This window comes from Geospiza fortis, unplaced genomic scaffold, assembly GCF_000277835.1.
Source record: "Geospiza fortis unplaced genomic scaffold, GeoFor_1.0 scaffold171, whole genome shotgun sequence".
Lineage (NCBI taxonomy): Eukaryota > Metazoa > Chordata > Aves > Passeriformes > Thraupidae > Geospiza > Geospiza fortis.
Window position 1 is genome coordinate 1,332,131 of NW_005054313.1, and position 12,760 is coordinate 1,344,890.

The following is a 12,760-nucleotide window of genomic DNA, read 5'->3' on the forward strand; positions in this document are numbered from 1 at the left end:
TCCTTCATCAAGATACAGTACCTGGTGCATGTACTTGCAGACCAACCGACTGGCCCATAAAATAGCAGGGTGGCAAAATTATCAGGAAAAACAATGATGTGCTTTTATATTGCTGTAAGTTATGGGTGTGTAATAAAAGGGGAACATGAAGTTCTTGAGCCAGTAAGCATAAAGGTGAGGGGTTTACAGCAGCTGTAAGTCCTGAAGTGTGCATTTAATACTGCACAATTTTTAGCTGTTCAGTCTGATTTTTGTGTACCTGACTAATAACAATAAAGGTGAAGCAGGTAATGTAAGAGTTGGGAACTGTAGCAAGACAATGTTTTCTATGAGAAAAGAGCAAAGGGAGATGTGAAACACTTCAAATCAAAAGTAAAAATGTACAGGCCTCCATAAGAGCACAAAGGAGGCATTGACTAAATTCACAACATACATGGTTTATTTGAAATCTGAGGAGCAATCCATAGAAAAGTTCACTTTGATATTTAAGCAACATAGCCATAATAATACAATTAAAACCAATGTCATTTCTATGAGATTTAGTTTCTAATCTAGTGCTTATTAACAAATCTGCAGCTACTCTACAAAGGGGGAATGAGGCATGGCAGGGTGCCAGCACTGACAGAAGCAGATATATCATATTCATTGGCACCTCTGAATTATATATGTATATATAAATGTTGATAATACTCATCACTATTAACCAAATAATTCCTGAACAAATGATGCCTGGGGATCCATACAACTGGCTGCTTGTTAAAACTTTATTTTTCAACCAAGCATTTGTTTGACATGAAGAAAATCTCCCTGGAAGGGTTTCCTGAGTTGTGCCCTTGTGCTGTTAGTGGTTGGTAACAAGCTTGGGTGTTGGTATGCTGTGTGCACTCGAGGCTGGCAGAAATTCTACAAAGGAGACTTGTACTGGGGTCCAAACTCAGCTCAGTCCTGCAGCAGAGTATCTTAGGCTAAAGTACCATGATTTTTAGAAGCATCCCCATGAATATATTGAGATCTTCAGCCTTTCTGTAGCTGATTCAGGTAAGGATGGAAGAGGGACAAGGTGATCCTTCACCACCTTGCCAGCTGCTTGGCTGAGTGGGTGGCCTTGCCAACTGAGCAAACTCTTGCAGATCTTCCTTAGCTCCTCATTGTTTGTTCCTAAAGAAAAGCCTGGAGAGGAGCAGATCCTGGTATCTACATATGGCTCAACTAATTAAGAGATGCTTTAGGCATGGAGCTAATCAAGCCTTAGAGCCCTCTGTGCTGCAGATGCTTCTTTTCTGTAACTACAATGGGGCTCTGTCACTCACCTCCTGTGACCTGTGGAGTTCTCCCACCACAGCTATTGTCACCAGGGAAGAAAGTGTTACTCAACACAAGTAAATGAGACAGCAGCTGGGTCTATGGTTAAGTCTAATCTGCTCTGAAGTGAGAACTGACATAGGCCTAACCCTGCTGGATGAGTCAGTGGCAGAACCAGGGTGAGAAGAGGAATTCCACATTACCAGCTCTGAGATATAAACACATGCCTTCCCTCTCTGCCTTCCCAACCCTTCATTACAACAGCGGTAGCAGTTAGGTTTAGTTTATTTATTTTTCTCAAAATGAACTTTCACCCATTTTTTTTAGTTAGGCAGGAATCCTTCTTCTCCTTGCCTTGTTCTTCCTCTGCTTTCTCTCTTCCCATAAAGCACCAGAGTGTCAGGCTCCTCATGTCTGCTAACATGAAACAAAAATTGCTAAGAAATACAAATGTTACATGTTTGCTTGGTTGCCCCATACCTGTCACCTGGGCACAGCTCTGGTAGCTGCATTTCATTCTTTGTGAGGCACTGCAGTCCCACATGAGCATTTAAAAGCTGTGAGTCAGGCCTCCAAGAAAAGCCATGCATGACTTAAAATCGCAAGGTTGATCAAAAACAATAAAATGCATATTTTCAATTTGCCTTTGGGTTTTCTAAGGTCATGAGGCACACCCATTTCAAGTCTTCAAGCCCTGATTTGCAACCATTAAGGCTAGAAATTCAGGGTATTCATTTGTCATGCGCTACACATAATTCTTGTTTTCAGAAAAACAGGAAATATTATAAGACCTAATGGCCAGAATGGGCAGCACTGGTGCTGACACTGAATGTACTCACTGAAACTAAATGTGTGATTTTTTCCTTTCCGTCTAGAATGAGGGTTTTGCTTTTCACTTCAGCACAATGTCTCAGTGTTCAGATATGTCAAACTACTTGAGAAAGTGTACATTGCTTTTGCTGAGGCTTTTTAAAAATTGTATCAATGAGCTGGCGTTGGATGAAAGTCACAGTGGGAGGGACTGTCCTCACATTCTGCACTTTCAGCCTATGGGCCACTAACTTGGTTTGGGTTAGGCATATTCATTTCACTTTCACACAGCTCCATACACTTGGACTGAATATCATTCTGAATTTACAACGAGAAAAATAAGAAAAATAAAAAAAAGGAGAGAAGACTAATTTTCTTTTTCTCATTGTAAATTTTTGACATTGCAGCAAGATGGTCAAATGGCTGGACTTGCCACACTCCATCCTCCAGACCTTCAGACTAAACACCTCACTGGCAGCTTCATCCCTCAGGTAAACAGGATTCTGCAAAATGACAATGCAGCTTGTCTGGGCAGGGGACAGGCCACATCCCAAGGTAAATAATGAGCTCCCTCAGGGGCTCATGGCCATAGCAGACATCACCACCTTCTGCTTCCTGTGTGAGATGCAATTCCTAGAGCTTGTGTTCTTGGCTACAAAGAGAGCACTAATAGTACCTGCCAAAACATGTGGCCTTCCCTTGAAAAAAAGGGTGAGAAAACAAAATACATATGATAGATGTTAGTCATGTTGCTTACTGCGCTGTTGGCACACTCTCCACCTGGGGCTCCTATACTCACATCCAGGATCTGGGGATGAGTCACCCATACAGCATATGCATTTATGGGCAATCTGAGCATACACAGAACATAATGGGAATTTCATGATGTCCCAACTTGCTTTTGCTTCCCTTTGTGCAACAAGATGTCTGCAAATCCTAGACAGAGCCCTTTTTCTCTCAGATGAGGTTGCTGAGTGGAAAAACATAGCATGCCCACAGGGAGCTGCACGTGTAAAACATGAGGTTTTTTGCTAGAAAAATAGACTAGTGTTGCACATTACTGCTGGCCATGTGTCCTTGGTGATGATTTTCTGAAATCTCTGGATTCTGAAGTCATGGTAGCACTCAAGAATCTTTATTAAGCAAAATGTTTTCAGCCTCCACATTTGTAAAATAAAGCTGGTTCCGTGTGATTCCCCAGCATATGAAAAAGTGAAGACAAATAAGAACACACTGAACCTGTATTTTGAACACTGAAATTCTGCAAGCCAATCACATGGTTTTGGGGGACCTGAAATTATTTTTGAATAGCTTGTGTTGACAACTTTCTAATTTTCCTTTAATAGCTGTGTCTGTGCTTGTGTGGTGTGGCTTCCTACACCTTCTCTAATAAAGCTATCAATGTTTTTTTGTACATGTTAAACTTTATTTTTTCTTCTAGTTCCTCAGTCACTAACAGGAGATAGTGTTATATGCAGGGCAATTATTCAGGCATTACAGGATGAAAATGTGGACTATATTTCCCTAGGAAATAAAGTTTTCAGACAGTCTTTTCCACATATGGAAAAGGAATGAAAGCTTCAACACTACTTGTTCTGGTTCCCTGCTTGCAGCAATAGAGATGTTGGTTTGTTGGGTTTTTTTCTTGCTTGAAAACAGAAAGATTGTTAAAAACAAGGATTCAAAATGGAAGGACAAAAAAGTCATGGTGCTAACATAAGATGTTGAAGGGAAAATGTTTGTTAGCCTTCAGTGGTAGTGTCTCACTTCCATGAGGTTGTTTTACTGCAGGCAAAACAACAACACAGCAATTAATAAAATATTAAACGTTGCGGACATTTTTAGAAGGACATTTTTATAGTGCTACCAGGTGCAGTGGCATTCTTTTAATTACCTGGGCATGACAAAGAATGCTTCCAAGCTGAAGTGTTAATTCTTTGCTATGCATAAGGCAATAAAGGTAACAGATAGGGAAGGGAACTGAGCTGCAGGTAGAAGATTCTGATCTGTGCACAGAAATGGTCAATGAGGTTTGTTCTCATCTCCCCATTGTTATTACACTGATAACAGGTGGAAATCATTTTGAAGGGTATAAAACCCAGTCATAAAAAAATCAATTGATTTATCCATCAGATGAATTCCAAGTAGTGATGTCTTCCCAAATGCTGGCACTCTACAGTATTTCCTACTGTCTCTTACTCAATTTAATATATGTAACACTGTAAGGGTAACATGCCCAGTCACCTGCTAACACCCACCATTGCCTTCCTCCAGACATTTACTCAGACATTTCTCAAGACCTTACCAGAACCTCATTCTTCAGGGGAAGAATCAGTCCTGACTCCACTGAAATATTTTCTACAAGTGGTGCCAATGAGAAATCAAACCACATTTTTTGGCAGTTAATCAAGTTGTCCCTGAGTATTGTGAGTGTAAATACTTGCCCCTATGCTAGATCTGCTCCCTGGATGCTTGTTAGAGAAATGCTTCCTTAGCAAGAGACTGAGCCAGAGAACACCTGAGCATCTGCCATGCCCTCAGCTCCTGATGACTTCAAGGACAGCTAAACTCATCCCATCTTTATCTGCCTTCTGCAGGTCCTCTCCCTTCTTCAGGACCTGATATAATCCTACACTCTTTGACACTCAGGAACGCACAACCTGAGGGATTATAAGGTAGGGAAGTATTATCTAACATCATGGCAGAGAGAAATTATGCATTTTGCCTGAGATCATACAGAAGATCTGTTATAGCACTCAGAAAAACATCCCAGAGAAGTAACTTTTTGTTAGGTATGGTCTAATACATATGTCTTTAATGTTTATGATTTCCCCTATTTTACTTATTGCTCTGCTTTCTCTGATTTACTCAAGACTTAATATTGATTTTGAACTGGGATGTTTTATTAGTAGAAAGCTTTCTGGTTTATGGTTTGTGTTTCTCCCAATTCCTCTCTTCTGGTAGTATGGGCTCTGGCAGCCCAGCTCCAGCACAGCTAGCAGAAGTTTTGTATATGATCAGTGCTTCTCATGGTATTTTCTGCATACACTATTGTAGCATAAAATAGCACAAAAGGTTGCGTGTCTGTACCACAGTTCATAATGCAGCATTTTAGCACCAATGCATCTCCATCACTGCTTTAAGCTGTGATCTGGGCCAGCTGAATTATAAACTAGGTCACCATCCCCTTCTCCAGTTCCTACCAGACAGGTGGAAACATCTCAGGGAGAGGAAGATGCAGACAGAGGGGGGTGATGAACCATATCCTTCAGTGGCCAGGCCCACCAGTGCTCATCAGTGAGTTGTGACAGGGCTGTGATCACTGCTGTGTGGGTACACACTGCACGAGGTCTTCACAAGCTGCCTTGATTACCAATTATTCAAGTTGTTAAAGCCAGAGTTTGGCACGGGCTAGTGACTCAATGAATATTATTCTCATTGGTTTTACAGCCCATGTGGCTCAGCGATGGCTGCTGGTAGCACAGCCTGAGCTTCAGCTGAAGGTGGGTTGAGCACACCTGTGTTACATAACAGCCACATCAATGCCTGCCATGCAGACATAACTTAATGTTGACATTTTCAACTGTATAATTAGGTATGCCAGCAAATGAACAGCAGCAGTACTAAGCACTGTTCTTTGTGAGCTTGGTGTGGGGTGTGTAAATATTTTGCCTCAGTTAAGGAAAAGAAATTAGGGAAAATAAATATTCCCAAGCACATTCGAGAGAATGCTAGATAAAAGAACAAAGCAGAGTATAAAGCAGATTTTATGAGACAGTATTTACTAAGACCTTACATTACTTACACACCCCAACATTTTCATGGCTGAACGGCATAGAAACCCACTCTATCTTCACATGCAGGACACTATATTCTAGGAGGTGTAACTTTCAGAAATAGCAGAGTTTTTTTAAGTAAAGAGGAAAAACCCAAAAACCTGCAGTGCTTCACTGTGGTATTCTGCTCAGTTTCTGCAGAACTTTATTGTGGCAACTCTGATAATTACCAATTTCCCACAGGAGGGAAGATTTTGCAAGCCTGTAAGATGTCTGCTTTCGTTTAGAAGAGGAGAAGTAGAAAAGTAAGGAGGAAGCAGAGAGAAGCAAGCTGGGAGAGAGGTGTGATTTATTGCTCTTCAACTGTAGACCTGTCAGTGATCCAAATCCTTAATCTTGTTCTGTGTGTACTTTTTCTCAGGAAGTCCACTGGGCATTTCCTGTGTGTAACTCAGGTAAGCTGCTAGTTTGGCTTTTTAATATCTCCTGGGCAGTGCACAAGACATGAAAAGACAGTACAGGGAATCAGGCATCAGAGTTTCTTCATATTAAATTAAATTAAACAGTATATCAGCTGGACCAGAACAGCTTTTATAAAATGCATCAGGGATAGGGTAGGAATGAGGATGGACAGGCCTCTGCTCTGATTCTGTCACTGTGGTCCTCACATAGGCTACAGCTGTGCAGGAGCTGCTCAAATGTGATACTGCCCAAGGGATTTCCATCTGTTCCAGGAGAACAGGAACACGATACCTCTCCATCTCTGCACCTTCCTTCTCCCTGTGTAGAGTGCAAGGAGCACAGTTTGTAATCTGTGTTCACCAGCAATTCCCTGGGAAAATGCCAGCTCAGAGGAGTGAGATGGATAGACTCTGTCCCTCCTGATGTGATACAATGAGCAAAGTACTCTGCAGAAAAGCAGGAAGGCTGGACCCAATTTCTGGCTAGGAAGACTTGGGAATTTCTGTGATTGCTTTAGAACCCTTGAATGAAAGGTACTGCCCAAAGGCAGCCCCCACTATCAATCTTCCAAAAGGCTTCTTTTCTGAGGAAGAATACCAGGACAGCAGTAATCTCATCTCAGCTTGATGTCCTCTGCCAGAGTTAATGAGAGAGATCAAAGCTGATTATGACACAATTCTTGGATATTGTGGGACAAAAATATGTGCTGTAGGTATATTAAAAGCCTCAGCTTCAAATTTCCTAAAGAAAGCCTACAAAATCTCATATGCATTTTGAGGATTTGAAACTATAGAAATGTCCTGCTTTATAACTTTCTCCAGTAGAACATTTTATTTTTTTTAATCTATCAAAATCTAACGACATTTTGACAGAGAAGAATAATTGTCTAATTTAAGGAAACACTGATCAGATCTGCTTTGCTGTAAAACTTTTTATCACCTGCAAATTTCCAGCCATTCAAGTATCCAAGACTGCTTTAGAAAAAGACTTCAGACATTATAATTTTACATGAAGTGAGTAACTGCTTGGAGAGTTTTGGAGAACAAATGGTTTTCTTCTAAGCAATCAAAGTGATGTTTTAGCTTCCCTAATGAGGTAGTTCCCTCAAGGAGCTGGAGAATACTGACACCAGATACTCCCTCTGTTGTTGCAGCAGATTCCTCTGGCATTGACAAATAGCCTAGCTGAGCTAGCAAGGTCAGATGGACAGGAACAGAACAAACAAGAGTGCCAAACCCAGAGCAGTCTGGTGCTCCTGGCATTCCTAAGCAGGTGGGAAGACGGCTGAACAGACATTTTTGTCATTTGGGACATTTGTACCTAGATCCTTGACAGGTGCTTCAGGCGTATTGTTTACTTTCTAGACACCAGGATGTGTCCAGGCACTGAGTTTATTCATGCAGAACAGCCCTCTAAATCCAAGAATCCAGTGACACAGTATGAGCTAAGAGCTCTCCTACATACAGTGGAGACAACAAAAAGTTGCAAAAGCAAAAATTGGCTCAGAGTACCTTCAGGGAGGCATTAAATTCTGCTGGATTTAAAGGTCTCTGAAAGAGTGCTGCTATTAAAGGATCACCAAGCAGTGCTGCCCTGACAATGGGATCTTTTCTCCCCTTAAATTTCAAGGATTAGAGCAGAAACAGGTAGGGCCAGCTTTCCTGAGTACATGGAGAGTTTTCAGTGGCCAAAGCCATCCTGTAAGAGCATCTCTGGTCCCTGTGTCCTCACAATTTAGCAGCTGGTTGCCAGAGCAGTTGACAGCTTCCAGGCTTTCTGTGCAGTGACCCATTTGTGGAAGGGTTTATGAATATGGTAAATAGCTACTTTAATATTACAGAATTTAGGAGTCCAGGTTTTAAATAGTAATTAATAGTAATTAATACTCAAACCCTGTAGCATATACAAAGCATAAACAGACGTTCAGAGTGTTGTGTTATGGGCAGGACTGTGGAGCACAGGGAATTTCCCAGTGAGACTGGAGTTGCTGTGTTGATAACTAGACACTCACAGGGTGAGCCACTCCTGCCCTGAAAGACTTTACTATCTACACAGACAAAGCAGATGCAGGAGAAGAAAAAGCACAGAGGTACAAAATAACTTCTTTGCCTAAAGTTACTCATCAGCCCACAATGGCACACTGTTCTCCTGAATGCTCAATGAACTATTTAACATGGATATTAAAAGCTTAAGTGGGGAGTCATTAGGGCTTTAAAAGGCCCCAGCCCAGATTTCTAAACAAGGCTATCTAGAAGGAAGCTCCCAGATTTGGAACCACGTGGCAACACAATCTGCCTCATTTTGAAAGATGCTGAGCTGCCCGGTGGCTCCAGAGCATCCTGCCCTGGGGAATCGCTCCTCCCTGCCCAGGAAAGTCACTGAGCAGCCGCTTTGCTCCCAGCTCCAGCGGCTCCAAGGGCTCCCAGGAGCTGCTGGCCCTGAAGTGGTGCCACCCCTGTGGGCAGGGCAGCACTGACCTGGCACCACTGGCAGCAATGGGCATCGTCTGATGCCTGGCATCTCACAGGTTTCATCCATTAATTCTCAAACTCTACCTTTGTTTTTACCTATTATCCCTGATGATCACTCAGTTTTCACCAGATGATTTTTTTCTCCCATCCTCTGAGAGGCAGAAAAACGTTTCGTTATTTTTAGGGATGGACTCATGTCTCTGATTGGGAAACCAGTATGCAGAAAACAAAAGCAGAGTATTAAAGTTTTGAACAATATGAGGCTTTTTTATTCCAACCATTTTCACAACAGACTTGATGAGTAAGGCTCCAGAATGCCATACTTAAATGCCAAGAAATTGGATTTTCATTTCTGCTCTTTTTTTTAATGAGAAATAGTCCCTGGGTTGTTTTGGAAAATGAATGCTGAAAGCTGGAAATCCTGATGGTAATTGATGTTTTTTCAGTTCCACATGTGCATCTTTCTTGCAAACTATGTAGCATCAGCACAGTAAATATCCTTTATGTAATTTAAAAGTAAAATGCATCATGGAGCATGCTAATAGAGCTTGATGGTAATATCATATAAACAGAAGCATGAGGGAGTCTGAAAAAATCCTGGGCCAATTTCTGCTCTTGGCTAAAATCCTACAACCCCCTTGAAATCAGTGGCATTTTGGGCTTGCAAAGCAGAATTTGGATTCTAATTCTGCAAATCTCTGAATGTGGGAATTGCAATGGAAAGCTGGCATTGCTGCTCACGAAGGCCACTGCCAAATAACTGCTGGGCCCAATTTCCAGTAGGCCTGGGTAGCTGAAACTCTAGTTCATCTTCTTAGGATAAGGCTTAGAACAGGGGTAAAAGTACCTGTGGATAAAAAAAATATCCAGTGAGACTCAGAATCAAATAAAATAAAATTTAAGATTCACTTGTTCAAGAGAACCGTGTGCTTATTTCTTTCCTATTTTTATAGTCTGTCTCTCAGGAAGCAGGAGCTGATTCTGCTCTCAAAAAATCTATGGTGAAAATCTCATCAGAGTCAGGAGCTGCACACTGGGCCTCAGACAACAAGATTAGAACTGAAATGATGTTAGCACTTAACACCAGATCCAAAGCCCACTGAGGTGAAGAAGAGACTTCCCATTTTCCAGCTCTGAAGATAAATCTACCTCAAAATGAATACATTACTAAGATTCCTCTAGTGATATCTAAAGCTTTAGCAAAAGAAATAACAAGCCACCGTAGCAGAAGCAAACATAAAAGGAGGCGAAGGAAAAGGTCCTCTGTGTTAGCAGATAGATTAAATGGATTTGGGAGATGCGAGTACAAATCAGAAGAAGCCTCTTTCAGAAAAATTGTGCCCATATTTTCTAAAGAGGTATATGAATAGATAGTCATTAAAACCATGAAAATAAGTTGTGCTGGAGAATGAAGGGGATGGGAGCATTAATATATGAAAGCAGAGCTGAGTAATGCAGGTCAAGGAGAATAAACACCATTCCAGTTGTGACGTTACAGAAGAGGAAGTAACGTTCAGTGGTTACCACTCACCATTTTGCCATACATCATCAAATCACTGGCACAGCTGGGAAAAACCTTTCACCTGGCTGTTTCAGCTTGGACTAGGATCTCCTGCCTAATTGGAGTTCTTTTGGATTTCTGTCAAAGCAAAATCATGCCTGGTAGAATGAAGTTGTTCCACGAGGAACATCCCACTGAATATCAGGCTCCCCATGCTTCAGGCAGTCCTGTGCCCTACTGAACATTTGTGCACTCTTAGAAATAATAACTATTCTGATCAACTTAAGGTGGACCAATAGCCTCCAACTGCTTCTCTGCAGTGGTCCACGGAAAACAGGCTTCTGTTTTCAGCTGCTGGCTCAGAATCACTTTTGACTTCTTCAGCTGATTTCAAAGCCAAGGATGCCCTTCTCTCGGTGGTTAACACCTTAGCCATTTCTCTGATCAGACACTTCCCTTTTAATCCTTATCCTACTTGACTTCAGCAAGGTTTTTTAGCCTATCAGTACCTAGATCCTCAAATCAGAAAACTGAACACTATTCAATATTATGCTTTTCATTCACAGTGGAACAACATGTACTTGTAATTTTTAAATGCATCCTTTATTCTACCCCAAGAATAAACCTGGCCATCTCATTCGGGAATTTTCTTCCTCAGAGACAGCTTGACTGCTGGCTTTTTTTAATGCAAATGGCATAAAACTTTGTGTTCCCTATTTTCCTGGAGGTTGTTTGCCTCTTCTGAGCTGTGGCAGCTTTTGGCTGTACCAAACATAGTGATTCTGAATGCCCCAAAAACCCCATTTACTCCAGCATTATTGTTAATGAGTTTTCTCTTTTCAGCACATGAGAACTGACGAGTGTCACCCGCAACTTGAGTAAGACCTCATTTGAACATTCTGCTGCTCACCCTTGACATCTGATGCCACAACTTCACATTTGTTGCACCATGTGTTGCTGGTCAGTAACTCCTGGCAGGAGGTGTCTGTCTTGTTCACTGTTTGCATTTCCCTTGTATTGGCACTGCTGTTCTGCCAGCTGCTGCACTGGTCACTCCCAGCTGCAGAACAATCAGTTGGCCTTTTCCTGAACACTGAGGATGTTGTGCCCTACTATTCTGCATTTATATTTCCAATGATGAGATGAAATTTGACACAAAGAAAGCAGTCCGAGAACAACCAGAGGGAATTAATTCAAGGTTTAAAAAAAACCATATTAAAAAGAGATGATGATGGAGAGGCTGGGAGGAATGCAATCATCACTCCCTGCAGCTCCTTATGATTACTGCCAAGACCATGAAAGTGCTCCAAATAATGTTGTGGTGAATGCTGTGATACCCACATGCAATGCAGGTCATCTTCTGCTCATGCAACCTGGCATTTGGAAAACCTATTGCATCAGCAAAGACAGCCAAGACTGAATAATCTCGACCAAAATAGCTGTAAAGCTATGCTAGCACTTCCATGCTGGTTGCACCAGCATTTTCTAGTGTTAATCCAAGCTCTGATATTCAAAACAAACAAACAAATAAGGTGTTTTCTTCCCTTTTAGAGCTTTTTCCAGGTTTATAGATCTACCTATGCAGCTCTCAACATGGGTGATGGCAAGCTCCTAGCAATGAGAAGCTTCTGCTTAGATTTTATCTTTGCTGAAATCTTTGTGTCCCCTTGCAATCCCTCTGCTCAAAAAAAGACCCCAAATTTTGAATCTCTTCACAGTACCCCTAGGAAATCAGTGATCCTGATGGGCCCATTCCAGCTCAGTATATTCTGTGATTTTATGAAATGGAAACGTGTTTTACCCAGCCTCAGCTTCTCTGGCTGCACAACTGCACACTCGTCCTTCCCTCCTGCAAAACTCTCTCCAAGCTCCACTCACCTCCTGGCAGCTACTCCAGCCCTGGCCCGCTCCTCTCCCCTATCCACAGATGAAATTCTCTTTTTTTTTGGCTTGTTTCATGTCCCTGGAATCCTGTACTCCCCATCTGCTCCCATCAAGTCACTCATCATCCTTAAATCTCTCCTTTAAAACCAACCTGCATGGTATGGGCTGTGACAAGCAGGGAAAATGTATTTAAAGAAAAAAAAAAGTAGCTATATCCATGCATATCGGGTGTGAGGTGGAAATGGTGTCCATGTAAAGAAGCAGCAGTGGATTGTCTGAGCCCCACAAGGAGAGAGGAAAACACAAACAAGCAGGTGACATTATAGATAAGAACAGACTCCAAGGGCACCGCAGGGCACAGAAGGCGAGGGGCCTGTGAGGGACTGACCCCACACAGAGCCCTGAGCTCCGCCAGGACAGACCTTCCCCTTCACGGACCTGAAGGGCAGAGGACACATCTACGGGTATTTTACACCAAAATGAATTTATTCGTGGGGCAGGAGTGCGGCCGCTGCCGCCCCAGCAGGCGCTGCCCGCCACCCCCCCCCCGCCCC

The 12,760-nt window shown here is 42.2% G+C and overlaps 1 long non-coding RNA gene across 1 annotated transcript; it reads left to right on the forward strand.

Annotated features, from left to right (window-relative positions):
* The first annotated feature begins 4,740 nt into the window (after nucleotides 1–4,740).
* On the forward strand, nucleotides 4,741–10,102 carry LOC115947758. Its single transcript, XR_004081610.1, has 4 exons — nucleotides 4,741–4,787; nucleotides 6,132–6,230; nucleotides 6,310–6,343; nucleotides 9,775–10,102. It is a non-coding gene; the product is annotated as an uncharacterized LOC115947758 (long non-coding RNA).
* The last annotated feature ends 2,658 nt before the right edge of the window (nucleotides 10,103–12,760 follow it).